Source organism: Gossypium hirsutum, chromosome D04 (assembly GCF_007990345.1).
Source record: "Gossypium hirsutum isolate 1008001.06 chromosome D04, Gossypium_hirsutum_v2.1, whole genome shotgun sequence".
Classification (NCBI taxonomy): domain Eukaryota; kingdom Viridiplantae; phylum Streptophyta; class Magnoliopsida; order Malvales; family Malvaceae; genus Gossypium; species Gossypium hirsutum.
This window is the reverse complement of record NC_053440.1, coordinates 47,516,514-47,543,931: the sequence shown is the minus strand read 5'-3', so window position 1 is coordinate 47,543,931 and position 27,418 is coordinate 47,516,514. Positions and strand designations below refer to the sequence as shown.

General features: G+C 31.6%; 1 long non-coding RNA gene across 1 annotated transcript; it reads right to left on the bottom strand.

Moving 5' to 3' along the window:
* Window positions 1-3,521: 3,521 nt before the first annotated feature.
* Window positions 3,522-4,153, bottom strand: LOC107939368 (uncharacterized). Its single transcript, XR_001695107.2, has 4 exons — window positions 4,062-4,153; window positions 3,945-3,986; window positions 3,793-3,843; window positions 3,522-3,650 (listed from the first exon to the last, which is right to left on the bottom strand). It is a non-coding gene; the product is annotated as an uncharacterized lncRNA (long non-coding RNA).
* Window positions 4,154-27,418: the final 23,265 nt, after the last annotated feature.

Here is a 27,418-nt window from a genome sequence, read left to right as displayed (position 1 = left end):
TGATAACCCTGACGCCACTCGTTCAGATGATATCGCTGTCCTCTAAATGGTGCAAAAAATCCCTCACAATTTGTGTATCCAGCATCAACTAAATAATAACAACCTATAAAATAATTTTTTTAAAAAATGATTAATTCAGCAAACAAAGTTTTATTTTATAATTAAAATAATTTAAATTCCTCTAACTATACACTGTACCATGAGGAACTTTTAGTCCATGCCTTCTACTAATGGCATCTCGAAGCACCCGTCCATCGGCAACTGAACCTTCCCAACCAGGAAGAACATAAACAAATTGCATCTCAGGTGTACAAACACCTAGCATATTTGTTGCTATGTCATCTTTTCGGGTTCGATATCTAGGTTTATCAACTGTTGGCACCCTAATCTTGATGTGGGTTCCATCAAGAGCACCTAAGCAATTCTATTTCACATGATATAAAACCTTGAGTTAGAATACTAATTTAAATCTAAGTCAACTAAATGTTGTACAAGCTATATATAAAACTCAGTCTAATACCTTAAACCATTTCCACCTTGTGTCAGAAGACTCGACTGTAATTGGCTCCGGCTTTTTAAATAAGACATCTTGTAAGTGTATGACAGCATTTAAAACACTATGAAATGCTCTGCTTACAGTTTCCCCGGACCTTCTAAAGTGATGCTTGATAACTCGATTTTTAAGGTGATGGGAGATGATATGTAAAAACATTGCTACTTGCTCATCAACAAGCATAAACCTTGACGACTTCAATCCCCCTATCGATTCTAACATCTCACATAGTTTAAAAAAGGCAGTTCTATTCATCCTAACTTGTTCAATACAAGTCTCGTCACTAGCATATACAAGCCTCTTCACATAATCCCGTTGTGCATAAAAATCTACGGTATAGGACCTAATCCTTGGTCTATAAGTATGTAGGCTAAGGCTGGCACCCATTCTAAATAAGAACCAAATCGCGATTCTACAGATTTCCAACCAAATTGTCAATGCAGCACCGATTCTTTTACGCCTCACACTTTGTGCAATTAAGGGCAAACGAGTCATTACTGCACCATATTAAAATTAGAACTCAGTATCAATCCCCTCACACTTTAGAGATGCAAATTTATTAAAATAAATATCGTATAAGATATCTTTTTCAATTAATAAAATAGATAATTCATTCAATTTTTGTTGAGATATTGTTAATCTTCAGTAAGATTTTATCAATTGTTGAGATATTGTTGAGATATTGTCATTTTATAATTTGATAATTAATGCTTTTAACAATTTAAACCCAAAATGAAACAACTTCCAATTCCCTGTTAGAACGAACCAACAAAGCGTATATACTTAATCATGAAGTAAAGAAAAAAAAAAGAAATCACCCACTAATAAAAAACATAAAGGTCTTTTTTTTTAAAATGGTGCAATATAAAATCAAAAGAGCTAAAAACCTCAGTAAATGAATGATATTTATTTAAAAATTTACTTGGTGGTATGTAACAATAAAAATAATGTTGAAGATATTTATGTGATTTTTTTCTTAAAAACACTTATCCAATCTGGTAATGATAAAATATTTTTTTTGCAATAATGTTCTTAAGAAAAATTTATATCAACATTTTGATTGAAATAGTTTACAATATTACTTCTTTATACTAACTAATGATATTATTAAAGTAAATGGACCGGATTATGTGAAAATTTAAAGAATATAAATTAAATCTCAAGTTTTAACATAATATAAGGGCCAAAATTACAATTTGATCATTGTCTTATAATCTAAGAAAATAGCAAAGCAAACCCAAAAAGAACGGGAGCGACATGTTAGTCTCCAAGACCTCAAGATTTACAAATTATATATAATCATGTAACATTTTAATTGAAAAGTCAAAGGTATTAATTATTTTGGACTAAATAATATTATAAAAATGGTAGAAATTAAATATCAAATTTAGACATAATAAAAACAAAATTTAGAGTTAAACTATTTTTCTATATGGTGTAACCTTTTTGTATATATAATTATATAGAAAATTATATAAAAACTAGAATTGAAATTTGATGATTATTGTATAATATAAAAAATAAATTTTTTTTATCAAACATAATTATCCTAAACTCAAAACTCAAAACTATCCTCAACTGTAATGGTGAGTATAAAGAAAATAGAAAAATGGAAATCATGGAGTGTGTTTTCTTTTATTCGGAGGAAGAACAAATTAAAATGATTGTCTATGTATAGATATACACACATACTTATAACTATATATAACCAAAACGTCATGATTCATCTAGATTAAAATGATTGTCTATGTATAGATATACACACATACTTATACCTATATATAACCAAAACGTCATGATTCATCTAGATTAAAAGTAAATTTTTTTAAAAATGGGTTCCACTGTTGTTTTGACAATGTTTCAGGACAGACATGCCTATGAAAAACAAACATAGGCAAAAAATACAGCTGAATAAATGCAAATTATCAATTCTTTGTCTCAATCAATTGGGGCATGATCCAGAATTGAAAACCAATAAAGCACATATTTGAATCAACATGCAGTGGCATCTATGCCAACACTTCATAACCACTCAACCAGTCAACCATTTTGCTTATATCTAATGAAAATGCTAATCAGCCTCGAGACAATGGATTGAAAGAATAACATCATGAAAACAAATGCAAAACCAACCTTGCAAATCAAAAGGTCTTCTGTCTTTAAAGAATTTTCCTTCTAGCTCCTCCTAAAAGGAAATAAGATAACTTTCTCACACTCCAGACCAGAAGGTAAACAGCAAGGCAATAAAATTAAGAGAAAAGCAACGTCTTAAAGACGAGTCATATAGCAATGAAGAGGCCCATAAGTGAAAGGGAGCAAAAGAGAAAATGGGGATATTAAACACAGAAGAAAGGCATGGAATTATTTTACATGCTTTCAGTCACAAATTATATTGCTAAAAAATGCAGTAGAAAGTACAGTAATAAAGTATAAATTCAAAAGTTCCATTTATAAATGTGAAACTGAAACCGCAATGATCAAGTAATCCTTTAATAGTATGCTGTGCAGATATTGTTTCCTAAGCTAGAGAAGTTGAAACTATCCTCAATTGGCATTGAAAGAATATGGCTTCCCCAAGCATTTTGCTCAACTCAAAATTTGACAAGCTTGATCATTGAGGGTTGCGTCAACATAAAGCATGTGGTATCCAACTCCATGATTAAGAACATGTTTGCAGCAGCTCAAATGCTTGGAAGTAAGTGAATGCAAATGCATGCAGGAGATAATATCAATGGAGAAGCAAATCGAAGAAGCATTCTAAAACAGAGGATTAATTTGCTTCCCTCGATTGAACTCCCTCAAATTGAAAGATCTTCAGAAACTCATTGGATTTTTCCATGAAAATTATACTGTTGACTTCCCAGCCTTAAAGATTCTTGAGATAGAAAACAGTCCAGACTTGAAGGCAATCATCCATAAATCTATCGACAAATATAACCCTACTGGTGGAGTTTTGTTCAATGAAAAGGTACTGTTTTTAACGCAGTGAATTGTACCTTATTTCCATTTCTCTTGTTATAATTAACTCTTCTAATCATTTCTTCCACAGACATGAATACTGACATCAACTATATTACTTCTGTTAAATTCACCATCTCTAAACAACATAAATTCAAGGATTAACTAAACATAACAATAAAAAGAATTCAAAATCCCAAAAAGAACAAATCTTGCAGAGACCCAAAATAAAAAAAGGAAACATGATTACATATGGCTTGTAAATTGAAGGTTTAGTTGACCTGTAATGAATATGGATTTCCTTTGAAATAAATTGAAGCCTTGAGTGGAGCCTGGAAAGAAGCAGAAATGGCGATAACTAGGCACAGGCAAGGCAACCAAGAAGAGGAATAAATTAGGAGGAATGGAAAGCTTAAAAACCCAAAATACTAACCTGTAAATGACCAAATCCGGGCACAGTGCGATGAAGAAGAAGCTGTAATCAGAAAAGGGGAAACCGATTACATGCAGAATCAGCAGAGTGAAACAAATCTGGAGGGGATTAACTTACCAACAAGGAAATCGGCAGAGGCTAGAAGGAACAGAAGAGAAACGGGGAAGCAGATGCAAGGGTATAACAGGGATGGTAAACCTATGCGGAGCCTAATCTGAGCAAATGGGGTGTATTAGAAATCGGTGGATTTCATCGATTAAGTTAGTCGCGTATTACAGCTGTAATAGAAAAACCATGAACCAAACAACGGCATAGAGGCGTCTTAAGTGGGCCCCACCGATTAGGGGTGTATTGGCACAACCAAACATGTTCTAAATGTTTTAGACATTTTAGTTTAAGGGAGGAAATGATCGAGTTTGTTGGTCAAAGTTTGTTCAATAAATCCCTATTTTCATGGGATATTTTAACCGTTTAAGTTTATTTGGTTGTTAGTAGTAGCTCCTTTATTTTCTATTTTTTTTAGTTGCTATGTAAGGTTATATAATAGCCCAATATTTTCAGTTTTACTCAATGCAGAAGATCATTCTCCTCCATTTCTTTTGTTGTTTAATTATTTTCCCTTGTTCTTAACAGTTACTAGAGTATCTATATATAGAGATGGCAAAACTTGAACTGTCTAATAGATTCTACATTGATCCACTTTGAATGGAGTGAATTTTTTATTTTGAAAAGTGGATACTGGATAGGGTGGGGTGGGATGGGGTGGATTTTTTTTCTTTTGAATAGTGTTTATAGAGTGGTTATGGTAATTGCTTAACCCACCCCAACTTACTCCACTATATGAAATTACTATTTTATCCTTATATACATAAACTATTAAAAAGATAAAAATTTAATAACATGATATAGAAAAAATCCTTATATTTTATGTTTAAATCTTTTTTAAATAATTATGTTTAAATATTTACTTGAATTTAAAAATATAGAAAATATTAATGAAGGCCCTAAAAATAGTCTAGTAGTTTCGGGTAAGTTTACCGGGTTTTGAGTGAAAATTAGGAGTTAATCGGGTTTATTAGTAAATTTTGAGTTAGCTGAATTTCATTTAAAAATCGAGAAATAATATTCCAAAAAAATAAAAATATTTTTAGAAAAATTAATTTTACAGTTTTAAATAATTTTTGGGTAAAATAAATGTTTTGGGTCAAATTAGAATTGAAAAATAAATTAAAATGGAGGTTTAATTGAGAGAATTTAAATTATTAATTACATAGGACCATTTTGTAAAACAATGGAAAATTTTGAGTGGTTCTATGGAAAATTACCCATATTTTCAGAATTTTGGAGGGGAAGGATTATTTAGTAAAAACAAGGGAATTGTGGGAGTGACCTAATGGTAATTTCTCCAATTTTTTGAAATCAGGTGGGGGTTCTTCAGTTCAAAAATGCCGCAGCCTCCTCACTTCACACACAATTCTCACCAGACTTCTAAGCATTTTCTCTCGTTTTTCATTTCCATTTTTGAAGTCCACATATTAAAGATCAGATATCATTTTTTATTTTCTCAAAATTTTCCAGAAAAGATTTCCAAAGTTGAGAAAAACTCATCCGAGTTCTTCAAAGATCTTGATCTAATCTTCAATATTGGTGATTCCAAATTGATTGAAGGTGTTTTCTCAACTCTAAATTCATTCTAAGGTTGTTTTTAATCATTATTTTTAATCTAAATTGAATAAAATGGTTTTTCAAATCTTGATCTCTTAGCTCTTGAACATGAGATTCATCAATTGTGAATTCATGGTTTTGAGTTAGAATCCAAGTTTAAATGGATATTTAAGATCAAATCATGTTTATTAAGAGGTTTTTGATCAAAAAACATTAGACAAAACTCGTTTGGTTGATCAATATTGTCAAATTTGTTTTTAACTAAGAACATGAGTTGATTTTTCAGAAAATTATGAAATGGTTTGTTTGATGAAATTGATACTTAGTTTTGTGTTGATAGATTAGAAATGATGTTTAGAAATGATTTTTGGAGAAGAGAAGGTCATTTAGGGGCTAAAATTTTTGCTTCAACTAGATCGTGAATTTTTGGTAAGGTAGATTGCAGAGGTGTTTCAGATCTGTGTACTTCATGGTTTTTCAATTTTTTTTTAATTAATGATAGCTTGTAACATGTATTCTACCTCTATTTAAGATCCACATCGAGGAGGGGCCACTGCTAATCAGAATTGAGGTCCCAACACAACTACTTGATACACTTTGGCTTGAGAAGCAAAGTGTGAATGTGAGTGGTTTTTAAAGGAAATTGGTAAATATGCCTATTTACATTCTGAATTGGGATTTTAAATTGCGTTTCTAGAAATTCAATTGTATTTCAAATGGTTTAGATTTCAAAATTGATTTTAATTTTATGAAAGCATATTTGTAAATGATTTATGGAAACTGTAAATAGAGTGTTTGATATGGTTGATTTGAATTGTATTGATTAATAATTGGAGCATGGATTACTGTATATTAGAGCACTTGATGATGATTTTATAGTTGGTTTTAGATCCATGGACAAAAGACACTTATTAAGCTTATCTATGTGGATGTTAAAATTTCTAAGTGACACGCTTTAAATTAAAATTTTATATCTTGAATTAAGTGCTTGAATATTAGTGTTTATGCCCTATATGTTTGGTTATATTGGTAACATTGCATGGTGGATCCATTGGATATAGATGGCATGCCATAGGATTAGTGAGTACTCACCACTACATGTGTTATATGTGAGAATATGACTCTAGGAGTATTAATTTTGCTGGAGTGAATAAGGGAGTGTTGAGCCTTTTCTCCACTCAATCATTGGAAATTTTGAGGTGACATAAGGGAGTGTGTGGCTACGCCCCACTCAATCGGGGTATTGTATTCGATATTTGGGAGATTGGAGATTCATTTATCTAATGCATGATCACATGTTTATATTTTGTCATGGATGTTATTTTCCAATATAAGTGTATATATTATGTTTTCATATGCCATAATAAATGTGATTTTTACTCATGGAATAACGTATGGAATTATGATGTTATGATGTTGCATTGTTGTTGGAAATTTCAGTCAATTGAATGTCATAATTGAGTCTGAAAATATAATTGAAATTATGGATCTTGTACCTGGAATTTGATACATGATTTGCCTTGGTTTTAGTATGTTTTTGGTGTAATTTACTTATTGAATTTATTGCCATTCACTGAGCTTTTTTAGCTCACACCCCCACAACTTTGTGCAGAAATTTTCCAACTTTGGGGAGTCGAGGAGCAAGGGCAAAGCTGGTCAAAGTTTAAGGCTACCTGGTAGTATAGATTAAGGACTTCTCTATAGATACATTAGTGGGTATTGTGGCACTCAATTGAGGTAATTTGAGACACTTGTAATGGATGTTTGAGACTTACATTTGGATATTAATTCTGAGATGTTATATTTGTTTTAATGTTTGATTTTATGGTTAAATGTTGAGTGTATTATCACATGTTGCTAAGTGATAACATGGTGATCGAAGCATGAAATTTTCACTAATATATTTTAATTGTAGTTTGTCCAGGAGTGAATAGCTTTGTGACTAAGGTAAGTCCATTGTATATTTTAATTGTTGTTTGCTAAGCATGATTTTGAATGTTTAAATTATTATACACATGTTGTTTATTAGTTGTAATTAGATTAATTAGAGTTGTATGTACGAATTAAGGTAATAAAACATAGCTAATATAGCCTTACTTAATAAACGGATTAAGGAAAAATGGCTAATTAAAAAAAAAGATTAGATAGTTATTAGTTAGAATTGAGGTGTTATAAGGTTGGGGTGTGCTTTAGGTGATTTTGTGCTGGAGAGTCACTTCAGTGACTAATTTGTTGCTTTGGATTTTGGTCGGTCCGTTCCAGTCGGGTTTGGGGTGTCATAATTAAAGATAAGTAGCAAAATTTTTAAATTGAAATAGAACGGGGTAGAGCAGGGATATATGTGTCCAACATTCATGGATGTGGTAATAAGTTTTAAGATTATACATCCATAGTGGAGCGGGGTGGGTGGTGGAGTTAACTGTACTGACTAGGAGCGGTGATGGATTTAGTAATATTCGCCCTCGCCCTTCTCCATTGTTATCCCTATCAACATATATTTGACACATACTTTATTTATTAACTGAAGTCCAATAAGCGTTAACCATATTAGATCACTTTAATTTAGGATAACCTTTTATGATAGTAAATAATAGACTTAATGGTTTAAAAGGCCCTCGAACTTTTAAAAAAAATCAATTAAGCCTCTGCAAACTTTTTGCACCCAGTTGAGTCACCGAATTAACAAAACCGGTCAAATAGGCCCTTTGACTAGTGTTGACCCTTATAACTCTGACATGATCATAAACGGATGTGGCGTTTCATATCAACAATAGTTTTTGACGTGCCAATGTCACGCTAGTAAAAATTAAAAAAAACATTTTTTTGAAAATAAAAAAATCATTTTTAAAAAAATATAATGAATATTTAAAATTTTTTATTGAAATGAACTTGGACATACAAAAAAATTTTTAATTAAAAGTATTTTTAAATTTTCTTTTAAATTTTTTTATAAAATTATTAAAATTTATAAGAATATGAAATAAAGTTCAAAAGTTAAAAAAAAAATCCATTTAAAGAATCTAGACATATGGTTGTCTAGACTTATTCGAGATAATTTTTCTAAATTATATAAAGGTTAAAAAATATTAAAAATTAATTTTATTTAAAAATTTATATTGATATCTTTTATAAAATTAATTTTAGATTTTAATTCTATTGGTACCTTTTAGAAAATAAATAAATATAAATAATTTTAATTTTATTACCCGTACGTATAAAGTTTTTTTAATATGTATGAATATATCCAATTAAAAAAGTGTATAAATTATTTTATTACATGTGTAGCCTAAAAGGTGTATCAATTATTTTGTAACCTAAAAGGTTTAAATAATTGGATATATTCATACTTTTTTTTTAAAAAAAACTTTACACATATGATTAATAAAATTAAAATTATTCATATTTATTTATTTTTTAATTTTTTTTTACTTTTTATACATCCTAAAAGGTATCAATAGAATTAAAAAATTGATACACATATCATATTTTAATTAATTGTTAATATTTTTTGAACTTTATATAATTTTAAAAAAATCATCTTGAATCAATTTTGATTTAATTTTTAAATGGTTTTTATTAATTTTTATTTTTTAACTTTATTTAATATTTTTATAGATTTTAATGAAGTTTCAGAAAGTTATAAAAAAATTAATTTTAATTTTAAAAATTAAACATTGGAACGAATGATCCTGGACATCCTCATTCCAGTAAAAAAATATTCATTTTTATTTTTTATTTTTTTTTAAATTTTGAATTTTTACTAATGTGACAACTAACGCAGCATCGCTGTCGTTGACATGGAGCGCCATGTCAGTGTCGTTAATGACACATCAGTATTGTAACACTCAACATTAGTCAAAGGGCTTATTTGGTTAGTTTTGTTAGTTCAGGGTGCAAAAAATTCGTAGATGCTTGATTGATTTTTTTCGAAAAATTCCAAGAGTCTTTTAAACCATTAAATAATAACATGTTGTTATAAATATCTTATTAAGTGGATGTCCATCAAGATCAATATAAGTTTTGATGTCTTTAAATTCTAATAGTCATTAGAAGTAGATCTCTACTTTATTTATATTTCTCATGCCTATAAATAGAGACTTTAGAGAAGCTTTGTAAATATCTCCATTGATCAATAAAATACATTCTCTATTGCTTCCCATATTTTATTTTTTATTTACTCTTTGTCTATTTATTTTATAACACATTATCAGCAATATTCTCTTTTAATTGTTTTTCTCCATAAGTCACAAAAATATCCCAAAATTTACTATTGTTGATTGTCTCCTAGAGTTGCTGCTATTTCAATTGAGGCTTACACACTATGGGTAAACATTATAGCCTTTAATCACTCGGTGCTCGTGATAATAGCCAGGGCGATGACGATGATGTTAAAGGTCTTCAGGTATATTTTACTATGGTTTATTTACTATATCATATTTACTATAATTGGAGACTAAACATGACAACATGAATAGATAGATTTTGATTTGAAATCCACGCATATTTGCGATGGTGATTATGAAATAAAAAAATTTTTGGGACGTTTATAAGTTCGTCCTAGTAAATCTATTGCATTCCCCGAAGTGAAACAAAAGAAAATATAAACCAATATTATTTCAATATTTGGTAGTACAAAATTAGTCGAAAGCTCCAAAAGAGTTAATATATTAATATATTGTGATGGTTAATCCATTGGTTTTAAAATATATTTATAATGGATATCATATTGAGATTGTGAATGAAGATAAATATTTGACTATGAAAGATCTACTTATGAGCAATAGAATATGGCAAATCTATCTAAAGCTCGTTATGGTTGGATGCACTTGAAGTTGCAAGTTTTTTTAAAACTGTGAGCATAAATCTACAGTATTCATAATAAGTTCTTAACTAAAATTACGTGAAAAAATATTACTGATAAGAACCTTGCAAGAGAGAACTTATTCAACTTTTGCATTATTCAAATGTGCTCCTACGATAGCAATATCATGAAAATTTTTTACTTACGATTGAACATAAGTTTTTAACCACAAAACCTAACCATTCTCTGAAGAGAATATAACAATATATGAAAAAATTGAAATACATAATCTTTAACGTGAATGTAGTAGATTGGACTATAATAATAGTCATGGGAGATTGTTGTAATAAATTTTCTTACCACCAGAAGTGGAAAAATGAAGAAAGCAAGAAAAGAACAAGAATTTTCAAGAACTTCTTAAGAAGAGAGACAATTTATTTATGAAGAGTCATTGGTTATGTACCTATTGTATACTTGGAAAATCAGATCCACTTTCAAAGTTTGCTATTAATAGATTTTGATTGGATTCAAATTTTACTACTGGAGTTTAATTTTCTAACTTCTTAATAAAATCGTCAAGACTCAACATAAAAAAGGTACATATTTAAATATTAAATCAACTTGATATATAGTTTAAATACTTGAGATGATCTTCTTTTTAAGTTTTGATTACATGAGTTACATATTGTTTTAAGCATCTCATTTGTTCATGAAAATGAATATTAACTGATTTATTTATATCGCTATAGTAGGTTTTATAATTAAATAATATATTTGATTAAAACATATCTAGTATGCAAATTTATGTTAATAAACCAATGAATTTTATGGTTATTCAAATTTGAGCTAGTTCAAAAAGAATTGTTAAAGGTAGTAGTTCATACGTTTTATATTATTTCATTTGTTAATTATTTAGAGAAATGACATGAGCAATGTAAATCAAAAGTTCAATGAGCATGAATGGTTGGATTTTGAATTAAAATTCATGCATGTTTATGATGATGGTTAATGAAAATTTTTTCTAGTTTTTCATTATGTCATATTTTTATGTTTGAGATGTGACTTTTATTGTTATATTTAATATAAGCTTGTTTCTATACATGACCTAGGCAGCTATTTTTGATAGTTAACTGATTATGCAAAACTCTTATTAAAAGGGTTTTAAAAGTATTTTAAATCGAACTTGAGACTTCTCGCATCTGAAGCGAGAATTATACCACTAGACCAAATGCCCTGCATTTGAAGATTTTGGCATATTCCCTGAAGCGAATATTGCATATAATTATTAGGAAATTATATTTATTGACTTAGTGACAATATAGACTTCACATTGATTTAGACATTTCCAGTAGTAAATGTCACAATAGCACTTATATGTGGATACAAAGTAAAAGGAATGATAGTAAAATTATGAAGTTTGCTGATACAAATGCATTTACTACTTGGCCTGACCAGTTAGACCATCGTAGATCATATATGTTGTAAAAATTAATTGAGAATTCATATGGACATTCATTAAAGAACCAAAAGATTCTTTAATTTAAAGAATTCTCATTTGTTGCTTGTTATTAATGAAAATTGATTGTTAGAAATTCACTAGCTAAAGTTGAGATTTAATGTCTTACATTTCTGAAATGAATATGGGCTCATTCATCCACCATGTGGATGGTTTTGATATCATATGATTTTGGTAGATGCATCTACAAAATAATCACATATGCGTTATCAACTTGCAACCTGTCATTTGCAAGATTACTTGTTTAAATAATTAATTTCAGATCATGCAATTAAGACAATTCATTTTGCTAATACTGATGAGTTTATATCCCAGTCTTTTCTTGATTGAGTTTGAAGAGCTTTTGTAAAATTTTGTTATTAATGCGCATAATGGTTTAAAGAAATTATTGATTGAACACCTCTGATTAATGTCTAAACCATTACTTATGAGAACTAAACATCCTATTTCAGTATGAGATTATGTTGATTTACGTGCCAATAATTTATAAATACTCTCCATTACAATTGATTTTTGATCAAAAGTTAAATATTTCTCATCTTTGAATTTTTATATGTACGTATATGTTCCAATTACTCCACCACAACACACAAAGATGAATGAATCCTCAAAGAAAGTTGATAATATATATTAATTACAAGTCTCTTTATATTATTAGATGTTTTGAATGTATTGAAGATTCTATTATGACATGATTTGTGATTAATATATATTAATTATAAGTCTCTTTGTATTATTAGATGTTTTGAATGTATTGAAGATTCAATTATGACATGATTTGTGATTATAATTTTGATTCGGTAGTTTTCCCGACATTAGGGGGAGAGAAATAATAATTTGTAATGAGTTAGGGGGAGAGTAATTTGAACTAAAGATTCAACAAGGATAACCCATTACAAGTTAACTGTCAGATGTATTTACAAACTTAATGAGAATAACTGAGTTAATATTTTAATCTGAATCAAATTCCCAGTAGGGTAATTAGTTAGAATAAATAATAGATTGATCGGTTCCAAAGATGAAAATTATTCTAGATGGTCATATAGTGGAGGCGGGTGCTTCAGAAGAGACCCAAGACAAAACTAATAAGTAAAACTCTAGAAGAGATTCAGGTACCTAAAACTTAATTTTAAAATAATGAAAATAAAATATCTTGATAAGTTATGTCGATTCAAAAGAATGTGGAACCGAATAATAAAAGTGGTCGACAATGATTTTGCATGTAATATTATTATTGAAATAATGAAATAAAAGGAGGATCTTGAATAAACCAATTTGAGAAATATAGATATGGAGTAAATTTATCAAAAATAGAAAGACATAAGTACAATTAAATTTGTGGAGTTTTTGGACTAGTAGTCCAAATACCGAAAGGTATAAAGCCAGTGAGGGTGCAAATGAAGTAGTTTTCCAAAAGCAGAATAAAAATATGAAGTTTTTCGCTATGTCCTGGCATTGATTATAAACATATATATTCTTTTGTGGTGGATGCAATAACCTTTAGATATATTATTTTAATAATTCATAAAAGATTTAACTTGCGTCTAATGGTTGTTACAACCTTTAATGAACCACTATATAGTAAAGTTTAAATTAAAATCTTTTGAAGGATTTAGGATGCTAGAAGCATATTGAAATTCTCTAGAAATTGTTCATTTATATGAATTGAAATAATTTGAACATATGTGGTAAATAGTAGTTGAATAGGGATTATAAAATGATCCAAAATATCTATTTGTATTTTTATATTAGAATCATGATTAAAGTTTGCTATGATTATTGTTGAAACTCCTGAAGAGATCAAAATATATTTCCCCCAAATTTTCCCTCACTCATGACTTTCAAAAGAATGGTGATATAAATGATTAGCAAAAACATTCAAATAGTCATTTAAAAAACTAGTATTCAGGATTGAATACGTAGAATATGAGAAAGTATGTGATGTTTTCATGAGTGGGAGTACATACGCGCTTTACTCTTTTTCCCTTAACTGAGGTTTTGTCCCATTAGGTTTTCCAGGTAAGGTTTTTAATGAAGTAGCATATCATGCTTGTTATAGATATGTGTACTCTTTTTCCTTCACAATGATTTTTTCTCACAGGGTTTTTATCTTAGTAAGCTTTTAACCAGATACATTATCTACCAATGAATATCCAATGGGGAGTGTTATGAATATCTTATTAAATAGATGTCCATCAAGATCAAGATAAGTTTTGATGTGCTTTAAATTCAATAATCATTAGAAATAGATCTCTACTTTATTTATACTTCTTATGCCTATAAATAGAGGCTTTGGAGAAACTTTGTAAATACCCCCATTAGTCAATAGCATACATTCTCTATTGCTTCCCATATTTTCTTTGTTCTTTACTCTTTGCTTATTTATTTTATAACACATGTTACTATTCTTATTATATATGTGATGTCCATATTATTCAAAAATCTCCCACTTTGACCATATTTATATACTAATTAACTTATAATTACATGTCATTATATCCAAAAGGGTTAATATATACGGAGGTACCTGAAATTGGTAACTTATACCTACTCGGTACCTAAATTTTATTTAACCTAAATAATACCTAAACTTGAAAACTGTAACACAAATTAGTACTATTTTTAGGTACATCACTTACACCATTTGTTTTTATCCATCCCATCAATAAATTTGTGGCACGTGTCCAATTTTTATATAAGATATAATATTTAATATTTTAATAATTTAGGTGTAAAATTAATAGTTTAATTTTAATTAAAATATTTTGAGAATCTGCAAAATTACTGAAATGGAATTAATCAGGAATTTTTAAAATTGAAATTAATCTGGGTCTTGAACTAAATCTTTGTTTTAATTAAATAAAGCATTGCTATTGTTCAGTAGGCTTATAGTTAAAAGTTGGTAAAAATATGTCAGAATGGGCCTGCTGGCCTGGTGGTTAAGTGGAGGGCAATTGAGTAAGAGGTTTGGAGTTTGAGTACTTGCACAATCATGGGATTTATTTTTACTGCTTGTGCCGTGTGGGTGTGTTAGTTTGACCGAAATTCTGTAGAGTGGGAGTGGGATTTGAATTTGAATTTGGTTGTTGAGGAGATTAGGGTGGACGGTTTGGGGGGAATTTGAGAGTTAGTGGGAGTGTGTTGGGCGGTTTTTTAGGAGGGAAGTTAGGGATATGGGAGAAAGTTAAGGGATTGGAGAGGAGTTTATCAAAAATCTGATTGTTACCTCTATTCTTTTTTTTCTTCTTTCACAATTTCGGCACCCTCTCCCTAATTCTTCAAGTTTTTTGATGGCTACTCCTTTCCCCTCTCTGTCGAAACTTCTTCTAGTATTTCCCCTCTTTATTCTTTTTGTTGTTTCTCTTTTCTTTACTTCCAGCCGAAATCCTATATTGTTACTGCCAAATTTTTCTTAGGTTTTCTCTTATTTATCCTTTTTTGCTCCGGTGTGCGTGCCATTTTTTCTCTGTTGTGCAACATAGTTCGTTCGTTCGGTAAATTTTTGGTTAAGCGGTTCATTTGATTTTAGTAACTCTTCTCTGATATGTTTCGTTTCTACCTATTAGGGGAGGACTGAAAGGTGCGTAATCTCCTATCGAAGCCTTAGTGTGGGGGAGTTTCAGTTATTGATAGAAGGTATTAGCTTGTCGCTCGAAAAAGGTTTACTTTGTTTCGAGTTAAATAAATACGATTGTTATGCGATTAATCGAGTAGTTGTGGTTGAACATAAGTTTTGAGTGCTCGAGGACTGTGTGCGCATCTATCGTTACCAGGTGTGTAAACACAACCCTGAAAACAAAAATCAGCGAAAAGCCAAAAATGTGATTGTTGATGCCACACGGGCATACGGTCGCCCGTGTGGTAGGCCGTGTGATCGAACATGGACGTGTAATTGATGAGACTGGCCATGTATGATTCATGGGTCGGGCCAAATTGGGCAGTGTGGGCCACGCGAGCGCATGGGCCTCACACGGGCGTGTGAGAATATTAGGCCAGGCCGTGAGATCCCCAGTCGACTGTGAACCTACTATAAGGTCGGTAAGCTTACCTAGACCCCTAATTGATTCAAATGATTGAAAGACTATTATATGTCTATATGAGATAGATATGTATGTCTATATGTTGAGCATGCTATATACACTATACTGATTATACATGATACCATGATATGTTTGTATGATGCATTGCATTGGGTTGGGGATTGATATTGATTGGAGGAAGTGTACTGAAAGGCTTCAAGCCTAACTTACTGGCAGCTCAGCTGCAACTACTGTCTAGTGCCGCATTCGATACTATTTGGAGTGTAGGGATTGGTGGGTTGATTATATCCCCACATGGAGTGTAGGGTTGGACGGAGATGGAGTCTAGAGGCTGGTTGGGTAGGATTTTATAATTGCATAACTGTCACTGTTACTGTACTGTGATGGGCTAAGGCCCTAATGCTTACTGATACTGAAATGGGCTTAGGCCCAAATTGAGATTATCTATTATTGTCTGTTTGTTTGTATGGGGATTACACACTGAGTTTACGTAAACTCACCATTTCTGTTTAATCTGTACAGGTAATCCCAGAAATAGACGGATCAGTACGGTGAAGGACTCAGCGGTGGCCACACTACTCTTTTTTGCTATTTGATATTTATTTACGATTTTAAGTTTTATTTTGGGGTATTTTTTTGTAATAATAGCCTCTATGGATTTTTACCTAAAATTTGAATTTTATACTATTTTTTTGTTTATATCTACTAGAAGTCGGTAAAACTCGGGTTTTCAAAAAAAATGAATGTTTTATCAAAATACCACGCACACGCAAACTATTTTTAAAAGCTTTCGCAAAGTATAGCGTTTTGGAAATGAATCACAATTTGAGAATTAATGAAAGATAATGATACGATTCTTTAGCAATGATACGAGTTTTAAACGCGCTTCCATGTGACATCGTCAGATTCGGCCATAACATCCAGGTCGGATTTGGGGTGTTACAATAATCATGCTTTTTAGTGAAAAAAATTGAAATAGGGTTTTTTTCATGAACAACGTGAAGAAGAAGCTTAAATGACAAATGTGTTTCTTTCAATAATAGCGTGAGAATGAAGAAGATGAAGTCCAATAGATAAAAACTAAGCCAAAATAACACTCATTTTTCTAACTATAGTACTACCAATTTCAATTATCCAACATAAATAAATGGAGTTGAACTTTCATTGTAAAATCAAATTTGCAAAGAAAAACACCATACATTTGGCCCCCAACCCTAAAAGAACTAACTTTTCCATTGTTGAACCGCCATACATAAAATCCCACTGTTACCAAAATTCTCACTATTACAAAAAATCCAACAATACAATAAACCAAACATTTTTACACACAAAATACAAAATACAAAATTAAAATTAAAATACTTAAATGGTATGCCAATACCATTATTTATCAAAATGGTATGTTTGCAATAGTGCCAGTGTGTGGAGGGAGTGAAAGAGGCGACACCACCAATTTTTTCTACTATCAATCATTAGCCTATTACAAAATAATAATAATAATAATAATATTTTAACGGTGGAGGGTTCGGGATTGGCGACACTGATATTGGCATACAAGTTAAATACGGGTATTTGGGGAAGCTAAGGGGATTGGGTGGTGGCAAATTGGTATGTTGCACCGAATAGGTGGTGCCTTCCTGTTAGGCGACACAATTGTTTCTTCTGACGAATTTGACTCTTCCTCCATGGATTTATGATGTTTCTTGGGGAAAGGGGAAAGCTAAGGGGACCTTATAATAACCATGGTCCCCCCAGTCATGGCGTAAGAAGAGTTTTCTGATTGTAAAAAAAAAAAGAGCAAAGAAAAGAGAGAAGAAAAAGAAGAAGAAGACGGTAAAAAAAGAAAAGAAAAGAAAAGAAGGTAGCAACAATTTATGGAGAATAGATAAAAAAAAGTCGTTAAAAGAAAAAAAAAAGAAGAAAAAGAGATTGTAAAAAAGAAGAAAAAGATAGTAGTTTAGGGAGAGAAGAGAGAAGATAAAGATGAGGGATTTGCTTGTTAAAGAAAAGAGAAATAAAAGTTTAGGGAAAAGATTAGTGTGTTAGGGTTTTGAAGGAGATACTCATTTAGGCAGCCCTTTTTTTTTTTGAAAGGCAATTTTTTAAGGAATTATTAGTTATTTGTTTAGGGTGTAGAGTTATTTATTAATTGTTTAATTTTGTGTGTTTAAGAAGGAGAGGAGAAAACAACCAAATTATTATTTAAAGGTAAATTTGTTTTTGTAATTATTTTTTATCTGTGTAGAGTTTTGGGTTTTTTATAATTTGTTTGATTTGGTAGTTTTGGAAGTAGTAATTTAATTTTTTTGAAGGTACATTTGTAAATATTTTTTTTGTGTAAAATATTTAGTTGTTTGTTTGGTAATTTTTAATATTTGTCTGAATCTATGGTGTTATGTTCTTTATTTGTTGGATTTGTAATTTTTATTATTTATTTCATTTTACTAGAAAAATTCAAAAAAAGAAACCAAAATAGGTCACCCTACAAATGGATTGCTGAAATGGGTCATTTGCTACAATAATAAATAATAAAATGGGTTTTTAGCTTCAAATTTGTACGGTGACCCATTTTTGTAATTTTTTTTATTATTATGGTAAAAACACCCATATAAGCCATAAATTAATTGTCTTCAAGTAGAGAAATTATTAGAATACTTTAAATTTTTTATAAGAAAATTAATTGATACATGTTATGTTCAATTGATTGAATACTAATTAATTGAACTGAATTTTACGTTGAATATCTGTTATGTAATAAAAAATTATTATTGGGATAAAAAATGATCGACTTATATTAGTGTATCCCAAATTCCGTTGTTATTTATTTGTTTATATGGGTAAAATTTTTATTAAATCTAAATTGTACAAAATTCATTTTCATTATCTATTCTGGCGATCATTAAATTTTTTACTTGAACCTACAAATATCGAAATGACTTCTTTGATTACAGAAATGGATCACACATCAAATACAATTAATGTAGTGGTAATAAAATTGTTATTTGTTATTTAGGGGTCACCTTATAAACTTCTACATAATTTTTTATTTAATTGGTATATATTAACTATTATGGTTGAATATCTGGTCAGGGTCCATACAGCGTACTGAGGGGCTATGTCAACGGTGTGGGCTATCTACCGAATGAATGTGTTATGCCATACTTGGAAGCATCTGAATTTGGATCGATGGCATTGATCCACATGTTTGATTTGAAGTACAACTTGATCTCTGCTTTGGTCGAGTGGTGGCACCCGGAGACCCACATATTTTATTTGTCGTGTGGGAGTGCACCATTGCTCTGGAAGATGTTGAACTGCAACTCCCAATCGACGGTATTGTGGTCACAAGTTTTAGTACATTGTCCAATCCAAAGACCCTTTGCTAGGACTTACTAGGACGCTCGCCCGATTATGGTGACAATAAATTAATGACTTTGAGATTTTCATGGTTGAAGGCAAATTTTGAGTATTTGCTGAATACTGCCATTGAACGGGAGGTGATGTATGCTATTCAAGCATATATAATGCATATGATAGGGGGTGTACTCATGCCAGATGCAAATAACAACAAGGTTCACTTTATGTATTTGCCCCTGTTATCTGATTTATATGTTGCTCGTTCATATAGTTGGGGCTCAACAGTAGTAGCTACATTATATCGTGAGCTTTGTCTGACAGCAAAGCCTCATGCCATGGACATAGGAAGGTGCCTGGTATTGCTGCAGTCTTGGACGCTTTACAGGATTCCATTCTTAGCATCAGTTACTCACCAAACATATGTCTTCCCATTCATGAATAGGTAATAAAATTTAGCCATTACAACAAGAATTTTTTTTTTATGAAAAATTATTCTAACAAGTTCACTTTCTTCATAGATGGAGTTTTTCTCCGGGTATCGAGAGCTTATATTCACTTCTGATTTATCGTCATAGGATTGAGACATGCGCCGGGGAGGGGATAATTTTTACTAATATTAATTACTTGTAATTAATTTATTTATGTTATTTGACTCGTGCTACTATAATGATGTTATTAATTGTGCAGTTCATTTGGTTGCCATATTTCTTCCTGGACATTGCGGCTATTATTCCCTGGTCTGCTTACATCCACTCACACTTGTGGTGCACTAATGCACCCTTGCTAAATTTCTCGACAGTCAAGTGGTATAATGGGATCGAGTATTACGATAGTTTGGGTGTGTCCAACATATTCCAAATGTTCCACGGAGTTTGGGCGGTGTACACTTAATTAACAAAAGAGGGAAACATGACAAGAATTGGGCATTAGAGCATGAAGAATATCTTGTATTATGTAATGGTCGGATGGGGCGGATACCTCAGATGGATTATGCATCTGATTTGTGGCCCTTAGGGGAGTACCAACTCTGGTACATGGCATGTAGGAAACTTGTTTGATTTTATGGGTGAATGATGTTAGTCCCTCCACACATGCAACGACTAGGGCACCTCTCGCACCGCCTGCCACACCTTCTGCACCCAAACTAGAGCCCGAACCCAAACAGTCTTCTTTTTTATAGTCTAGGGGTAGTTCTTATCATCCGGACTTGGGGATCGATGATTATTTTACGGTTCACTAAGCTACACAAATCATCTAGTTCCAGGATCATCGATGACGTTTGATACCTTCAACCCATTACCACTCCAATACTCAACCCCATCCAAGCAAAGCTTTGGGATATACAATTTCTCGAGTATGTTTAGCACACCCTAAGGCTTGCCGATAGATGCTGTGAACGATGTTCTAGGTGAGGGTAACAATGACTATAGCGAGCACCCTCAACATCAATGCTGGGCACCACAACGGTTTACCTCTAGGATGACACCATCGAATTAATTTTAGGAGGTGTAACATTATATTTACTGCATTGTATTAATTTAATCATATCAAATTTTTTACTTAATTTTCAAGTTTGTATTAATTTAATTATAGTAAATGTTTGACTTAATTTTATTTGACTTAATTTTCAAGCTTGTATCGACCACAAAGATTACATGCAAAAATATCAATATGAAATTCCATCATAATCATAAAATTTTTATTACAAGATCGAACATGGTGTATATTAATTCATATTCCACCCGATCGCGATGATTGTCCAATATGGTAGGTTCGATGCTGGCATTTAGTCCGATTATGACCAACTACTCTGCACACGCCACAAAGTTTGCCATTAGTTTTCTCCTTTATATCCATTTCATTACAGATTCTGGTGACTTGCGGGCAACCTTTCAGCTTCCTACATAACCCCTTTTCCGAGACAACCTTGAAAGTTAGCGGAGACACTTCCTATGTAAATAGATCAGACAAGACGAGGAACTCGTTTCCCCAAATATGAAATGTGTGCTCAATAGTGTACACCTTATTGAGGCGTGAGCACATGATGCAACGACGTGCGCACGTGGGTAACGAAGTGATTGGAACTTCTTGCAATCACACCTTCTATTTCAGAGATCAACTCCGTAGGACCTAGGTGGGATACTGGGTCGACGATCGATGGACTCCGTAACTTGAAAAGTTTCTAACTATCGAGAATATATTTCTACATTTATCGACCTCAATCTTCGATGGTTCCCATCCATTACCTTTCTAACATCTTCGACAAGCACGTATCTCGCCTTCATCTGTTTGACTTGTTTCAGCCTTATTATTGGCATCAAGGTTGTTAACCTATATAACATAGTTGAGAAAACATATAAAATTGGAAGATGTCATGTTTGCCTCAACACGGAGTTAACCATCTTTGCCAGGTTGGTGGTCATATGACCATAACGAGCCCCGTCATTAAAACTCTGAGCCCATTGCCATGGCTTCATGGTACTCAACCACTCTCAGAAAGGAGTATTTGTTTCACCTTGCGTGTCAGTCTCAAGTCTGGTCATCCTTTGCCTGAAAATGTGTGACTCTAGCTCGTACACTGTGCATGTATTAAGAAAAGACAAGTTACAGTCTTGAATTAATTTGTTGAAGTATTAAGAATATTGAAAACATATGTTGAATCTAAATTTTACCTATTTTCAGAACTTTTTTCTACCAGTTTGCATTCTTGTAGTCTCGGTGAAAGTTAGCTGCAATGTGCCGGATACAATAGACGAATCTGCACGAAACACCGAAATGTCTAATCGTGACAATATGCAAATATTATTGTTTCTAACAATATACATCCGCAAGTTCGTTAGGAAGAATTCCCACGATTCTATGTTCTTCGACTCGAAAATGGAAAACGTTATCGGGAGCAACTTTCAATTCTCGTCTTGCGCAACTGTAATAAGTAGGATCTGCGTATGCTTTTCGTATAACCAGGTCCCATCAACCTGCACAAGCGGCTTGTAATGGGGAAATGTCTACACACATGGATCGAATGTCCAGAATATCTGCGGAAAATTCTTCTTCCCGGTTGTATTTGGTCGTCCGAGTCGTAATAAGGTCTTGTGTGTAACTTAATAGCAGTCATTCGTACGTGCTCCTGCATAGCAGCTATCCACCCCTGTATCTCATTGTACGACGCATCTCAATCTTTATACAATGACTCATGGTCATCTGTTTAGCTATTCATGCTTTACGGTATGACACTCGATATTGGAATCGTTATTTCATTTCGGCGATCAATACCGAAACAAGAATGGTGGGCATGACCTTCACCATTGGCATAATATAGTTGCAGATAGTTTTGGCATCAAGTTTGCAGTGATCTTGCGTCATACGTATTTAAGTGCATGTGTGAGGCCCAACAAATTTTTGGATTTCCCACATTTACGACCTCTGGATAAATGCAGCTCGTATCGGCCAATTGCTACATTCTGTCAACCTCTAACACTCCTCAATATACAATATCAACTTAGACATGAAGATTTTATATTCAACCGACACATTCATGTTATACCGCTTAATGAAAAATACACGGTCTTTCTTGGTTATGAATTTTTGGCCCACGAACAACTCCTCACGTTCGGGATCAGTAGACAACCAGTGAGCAGGTAGTATATCGGGGTACTCCAGGAACTTGGATACATGCGCCACATTGGGATTTACGATCGACATGTGTGCCCCAGGATCATTGCGTATAATAATGCCTCGACTCGGGTTCTCGACTAAAGACGCGTTAACATTTCCATTGTTATTCGCACCTTCATCATCGATATCATCTGGGACCTCGTCTAGATCAGGATCACTATAATCTTCAACCTCGTGATTATAAAGACCATTATTATCATATCAATCATCACCATCTGCATTAGTCTCAATCACCACCGTATGTATTTGTAAACGGGGACTCGGTTTAAGGTTCTCAAACGCAAGTGGAGTATTAAAATCGATGTTGATATCGTGTACAATCGATCGCCTATCAGCATATGCTCTCAGAACCACCGTACAAGGATCTTAAACACAATGTTCTTCACCCAATGGAGTGAAATCTTCAGCTAACTTAGCAAACAACTGAATCGAATAAGTTTGGCGACTTTGATTTCGGCAATAAAGTGCGACCATTGTCTTCACGTCTTTATCGTCTACAAGTTCCATCTCGGTGATTTTGATAAGATCTGTTGAAACTGAAAATTTGTAGAATAGTTTTGTGATCCTCTTCCCACAACGTCTAACAATTTTTGCACTGATCCTTTCTTTCATATCATAAACCAAGACATTTCTATTAAATCTTATTGCTATTTGTTGGCGACATTCAAATATACATCCCACTATTGTTGTCAAAATTAATCCATCGAAATAAACACATACAAAAAATTGATTATCTATCTTCAATACTAAATTAGTAAAAATAATTAAATTTCACAATATTTTATTTCAAAAAAAATATGCTGAAAAAAATAAAATTTATATATACTAACCTTACGAATTCTTTTTTGTTTTCTCTTCTTCTACAACCAATTTTTTTCTCTTCTTCTACAACCAATTTTTTTACTCTTCTCTTCTTATCTTCAAAACTGTTCAAGAAAACACAGCTTTAAACCCTCCACTGGTGATTCCTGACAGGTACCCTCCACTAGTGCTACCTCTCAGCCACCCTTCAACCGTTTAACTTGTATTTTTACCTGGTTTCACTAGTGTATAGGCACAAAATATAAGTACTGCCTCTCTCACTCCCTCCACCCTTAAAATATATATTTTCTTAAACACATATCATTTGGTAATGATGGTTCCATGATTAAATAAAAAAAACTGCTGTCGTCTCCACTATGCCCTCTACCCCTTGAAATTGTTGCAAACATACCATTTTGGTAAATAATTGTATTGGCATACCATTTAGGTATTTAAATTTTAATTTTGTATTATGCATATAAAAAAGCCCAATAAACCAAGTAGAATAAGACAAGAAAATCAGCAGCCATAGAAAAGAAAGTCTTAAACACAACAAACGACCAAGGCTTGGCTGTTGGAGGGTCTCTAGGTGATTGTTTGGAAATCTATATGGTGAGAAGGAAGATGTTAGAGATGTTGGAACGCCGACACCCCTACGGCGCAGAAAAAAAATAAAGCATCCGGCGATCCTAACCATGGATCCATGTGTGAGGAACGAATCGGGGTGAAATAAAGGTTTCAAAATTACCGAATCTTTATTCTGAGTAGACAGCGACGCCTCGACGACGAGTAATCTGATCTACTATCGAACCAACCCGCAATCTATTGTGACTCCGGCCTCTACGTAATCCACCAGTTGAAAATGAATGGAAGGAATCCCCAAATCTGTTTTGGAAAAGACTTTGCTTTGAATGCTGCTAGACCCACCAAGCAAAGAAAAAATGAGATTTTATATATATTTTTAGGGTTTCTAGAAATTAAATAAATATAACAATGTTTTTTAAACCGAAAATTATAATTACATTAATTATAATAATGATTTCGGTAAACTATATATTTATTTGAATTTATATACGAACCAAATTCATGTTCTCATTATGCGTACAACAACCTTGTACATATAATGTATTCGATATTTGATTACTCAATTAAATTAATTCTATAATTAATTTAATTCAAGTGACAACCGAACACAATACCAACTATGTTTTATTCCGTTCATTTCAATTATAGGGTGTGACCCTGTAGGTTCTTGTAACGTTAGCAGTAATACTAGAACGATTCTAATGTTACAAACAATGAGTGGCACCTAGCAATGCATCATTGCTACCTAAGTCACAAGAAATCATGATTCGACATAACCTTTTTATGATTAACCTTTCATGCAATAATCCTTTGCATTTTAAATATATTGAAAATGGCATAAACCGAACGATCTTGAGCCAAAACAATTCTCTTCTTTCACTTCAATTGGATCCGAACATCTATTTTCACTCGAATTCTCATAAACCTACTGACTCCCCTTGCAATCAGAGAGGCATCATACTCCAGAAAAGTACCAATAAAATTACTGAATTGATGTGCCATTCCCTCTGACATAAATCATAATGGAAGATTATGGATCTAAAGGCAAAATACCGAATAAATGAAAGGCACTTGTAACGGATCATCCCTTTGTTTCACCTTGTGAAAAATTATCATATGTATGTTGAAAGTCCATGACATATCCTCACAAACCCTCTTCAGATCAATTTCATAATAAAATCTGAAAAGAATCCTCTTATCACCAATATCTGAAATAGTCGCCCCACCCAATGGATGCCACAAATCTGCAAGAGTATTCCGCAGTGATGGGAAATTCACCACACTGTCCATAAGCACTTTCCCTACCAAACATAACCAATAATCCTCCTCCACCACATTCACATTGCCTTGGCCCTAAAACGGTTCTTCTTTCTCATTAGAGATGTTCATATTTGCCAGATCTTTTTGCATACCCTCCTACAAGAAATCCTCCTAAAAGGAAAGACTAGAAAAAAAACTAAAACCCTAAAACTCAAGAGAAACGTGCTAAAAACAGCAGACAACATGTTAAACAGCATAATGAGTATGATAAATTGAATACAACCGAATGTATTTTTTTCTATTTGATGTTTGAATGTTGATGAAGTAGTTCGGGGAGGATAAAACATTTCTCATTATTGGTTGGGTGGGAAAAAATTAATGCAATTTTTTAGACAAATTAATTTAGTCTTTGCTAGTTGGATTGCAACTTATAGATGGAGAAACTGTTGTAATGAACATTCCCCTGCCCCCAAATTCAATCCACTAAACTATGTTTTTACTTTATGTGTACGTTAAAGAAACCTTTCATTTTCCACGTGACGAAATCAGAACATGATTTTTCTTTTTCTGCCTTCCAGCATAAAAACGATATTCGAGTTGTTTAAACTTTAATTAATTAAAATGATAGAACGTCCAAATAATTTACCAAAAATTTCAGGGAGAAAATGATACAACTAATCAAACAAATGATAAAACTCGCGTTGAATCTAAATAATTTAATTAAGAGGAGAAAATGATAGAATTAATAAAGATGGTATAATTTGAGCTTAATCCACATAGATTATATCAGATGGCTAAAATTACGGAGAGAAAATGACAGAACTAATAAAATTAATACAACTCGGCCTTAATCCAAAAATTTTACTCTTTTTCTTTTCGGGAAATGATAGAATTTAGGCTCACTCATACTAATAATATAATAGGTTAATATGTAAATTTGCTATTATAAAATTAAAAATTGTCATTATATTTTATTTTTTATTGATATTTTTCATTGTTCTCGTAAGGTAAGGATAATTTTATCACTATATTTCAACTTTATATTAAATTTTGTTGCTTCATTTTTATTTGATTGAATTTTTCCACTAATGTTAAATTTTGCTATTCAATTTTAATTTAAAATAATTTGAAGATAAAATTTAGTATTTTTTTATGTTTTCATATTTAACGATAATAAGTTAACTAATAGAATATTAAAATCTAATAAAATAGTAATTTTATAAAAATAAACTTAATTGTTTTATTTTATAATACATGTATTTCTATTTTTAAAGTTTTTATTTCATTAAATAGAAATTCTAATTTTTAATATTTTTAATTTAAATTATTATTAAATATTAAAATAAAATATCAGAAAGAAGCTTTCTTATTAAATTATGTTTCCATATCATAAAAAATAATATTAAACAGTAAAATTTTAATATAATTGTAATAAATTTCAATCACATAAGAGTTGACTTATACTTTTAAAATACAATGATAAATATCAATGAAAACAAAGTATAATAACAAATTTCAATATTGATGTTAAATTTATAATTTAATCAGAAGTGATAGAACATCATCCTAATCCAACGTTTCCTTTCCTTGGCCTAATCTACTTATAGCTTTTATAGAAGAAAACCGAGAGATAAAATCAATGGTTTAATTATCTAAAATGAAGTATCCCACTTCTTGTATAAACAAAACCATAGGATTAATTGAGTTTAATTATCTAAAAATATATATCCAACTCAATTAAGATAAAATCAATGGTTGAATACGTTAATTAATT